At 42.9% G+C, this 3,058-nt stretch overlaps 1 non-coding gene across 1 annotated transcript; it reads left to right on the top strand.

The window, feature by feature from the left end:
* Positions 1–1,988: 1,988 nt before the first annotated feature.
* Trnat-ugu (transfer RNA threonine (anticodon UGU)) lies at positions 1,989–2,062 on the top strand. The gene has a single exon. It is a non-coding gene; the product is annotated as a tRNA-Thr (tRNA).
* The last annotated feature ends 996 nt before the right edge of the window (positions 2,063–3,058 follow it).

The following is a 3,058-nucleotide window of genomic DNA, read 5'->3' as shown; positions in this document are numbered from 1 at the left end:
CGACATGCGGTTGAAAATGGAAGCAAGACTAAAGGAAAATCAAGACCCGTTCATAGGATTTGTCAACCTGGAAAAAGCTTTCGACAATGTAAAATGGTGAAAGATGTTCGAAATTCTGAGAAAATGGGGGTAAGCTACAGGGAGAGACGTGTAATATATAATATGTACAAGAGCCGAGATGGAATGATAGGAGTGGACGATCAAGAACGAAGTGCTCGGATTAGAAAGCGTGTAAGACGGGGATATAGTCTTTGGCCTCTACTGTTCAATATGTATATAGAAGAAGCAATGATGGAAATAGAACAAAGTTTCAGGAGTGGAATTGAAATTCAGTGTGAAAGGATGTCAATGATACGATTCGCTGATGACATTGCCATCCTGAGTGGAAGTAAAGAAGAATTACATGATATCCTGAATGGAATGAATGGTCTGAGTACAGAATATGGATTTAGTGTAAGTCGAAGAAAGACGGAAGTAATGAGAAATAGGAGAAATTAGAATAGCGATAAACTTAACATCACGGTTGGTGGTTACGAATTAGATGAAGTTAAGGAATTCTATTACCCAGGTGTCCGCCCCAGTAGCTGAGTGGTCAGCGTGACGGATTGCCGTCCTCTGGGCCCGGGTTCGATTCCCGGCTGGGTCGGAGATTTTCTCCGCTCAGGGACTGGGTGTTGTGTTGTGTTCATCATCATTTCATCCCCATCCGGCGTGCAGGTCGCCCAATGTGGCGCCGAATGTAATAAGACCTGCGATATGGCGGCCGGACCTGCCCCGCGAGGGGCCTCCCGGCCAATGACGCCAAACGCTCATCATCATCATTACCCAGGTAGCAAGATAATTCATGACGGATGGGGCAAGGAGGACCACAAAAGCAGACTAGCACTGGCAAAAAGGACATTCTCGGCCAAGAGAAGTCAACTAGTATCAAACATAGGCCTTAATTTGAGTAAGAAATTTCTGAGAATGTACGTTTGGAGCACAGCACTGTATGGTAGTGAAACATGGACTGTCGGAAAACCGGAACAGAAGAGAATCGAAGCATTTGAGATGTGGTGCTACAGACGAATGTTGAAAATTAGGTGGACTGATAAGGTAAGGAACGAGGAGGTTCTGCGCAGAATTGGAGATGAAAGGAATATATGGAAAACACTGACAAGGAGAAGGGACAGGATGATAGGACAACTGCTAAGACATCGGGGAATGACTTCCATGGTACTAGAGGGAGCTGTTGAGGGCAAAAGCTGTAGAGGAAGACAGAGATTGGAATACATCCATAAAATAATTGAGGACGTAGGGCGCAAGTGCTGCTTTGAGATGAAAAGATTGGCACAGGAGAAGGATTCATGGTGGGCCGCATGTAACCAGTTACAAGCCTGATAACTAAGAAAAAAAAAAAGAATTTGAAGGTGACACGCATTTTCTGGCTATTTGAAATGATTAAATGTTTGAACCTCTACTTCACCTGTGTGCGAACGCAACGTTATATGATAGTGTGATTGAGTTTAGTTTGAAATTTTCGTGGCTAACTGTAACCTGTATTATAATACTGTAATCTTTCCCACTTGAATTGATTGAGATGGTGATGGAAGAAATTTGAAAGGTTTGTCTATGCGCGTAAGAGACGCTAAGGAGTTTCCGCATTAAGACCGTTAGGTTGGCTACCCTCACCACGTTTGCCTCCCGAGCGCCCCAGTCTGGCTGCAGTGGGGGTATGAACTACTGTGTTTTTGCAAAAAATACCGGTATATATATATGAAGACAGTAACTGTTCTCGAAAGAACAGAATACTGTTGATGACCGTGCAGCTTTTCTCTGGAATAAATGATGACTAACTGAAACCCTCAGCTGCCGACAGGTGTTGTTGATATGAATGGGCAAACGCCTATTAGGTACATTACATATGTAGAATTGTGGACAGTTGAGAATGTGAGTCTCACGGGAAGCGTGCAAGGGATAAGTCCCTGTAGTCAAGCTCTTCATCTGTGTCCTCGGTGGCTCAGATGGATAGAGCGTCTGCCATGTAAGCAGGAGATCCCGGGTTCGAGTCCCGGTCGGGGCACACATTTTCAGCTGTCCACATCGAGGTATATCAACACCTGTCGGCAGCTGAGGGTTTCAGTTAGTCATCATTTAAATACGGTATAGTTTCCGCATGTAAGTATCAGGAGGTCTCACTTTGAGCAATCATGATGTTTAACGTTATTGTTTCTGGTGTATAATGTGAGGGTATTTTATTTTGTCTTTCTCAATATTTCGCAAATGAGGAAAATGCGATGTCCGCGAGGACGCTATATTCTGATCCAAACTACCTCCACAATAACTGGGAGAACAATGTGACTGTGTTTGACAAAATTTGTTATGATTTTTACTGGTTCATATAGAGTTGATTTCACTGCTATTTTCTAGTGAGAATCATCTGATACGGAGAAGTAGCTGCTTTTGTGTTTGGAGGTCGCATATTGTCTATGTCTCTCCCATTAGGTCGATCTATTCATACACTATGCGGGTGAAACTATTTATTCTTACTGTAGTCGTTTAGAATGTCGCTTCTGTCTAATTTGGTTCGAATTGTGCCACGCTAAAAATTTGATTCTTGATCAACGACTTCCCAGGTGGTGTTGAGTGAGATGTAAGTGCTCTGTCTTCCCAGTAAATTTAAGTTGTGTGTGCTTTCAGCTTGTATTTAGCAATGCTTTCACCCCCCCCCCCCTCAATATTTTGTTGAATGTTGTGTCTTCATGAAAGATAAATTTTCTTCTTATATACAGCACGCACGACCATGAGTTCAGTGAGTCGGTAAGACTCGGTTTCGTTCTAAGAATGAGTCACTAAATGTTTCGCCTCCGCCTGTGCTAAATTAAAAGAAAGTGGACGAACTTCTATTGTGAATTTTTACATCGTAATTTCCTTACGCAGGTGAACTGTCCTTGGTGAGAGGCGTAGGTATTTCTATTCACCTGTACCTGTCCAGTCGACAAATAACACGTAGCATTCCACTCTCGACGAATTCCCTTATGTCTATATAACTTGCCTTCATTTGTCTGAAATGCGATTA

Source organism: Schistocerca serialis, chromosome 1 (assembly GCF_023864345.2).
Source record: "Schistocerca serialis cubense isolate TAMUIC-IGC-003099 chromosome 1, iqSchSeri2.2, whole genome shotgun sequence".
Lineage (NCBI taxonomy): Eukaryota > Metazoa > Arthropoda > Insecta > Orthoptera > Acrididae > Schistocerca > Schistocerca serialis.
Note: the sequence above shows the minus strand (reverse complement) of the source record. Positions and strands in the feature narration are given on the sequence as shown.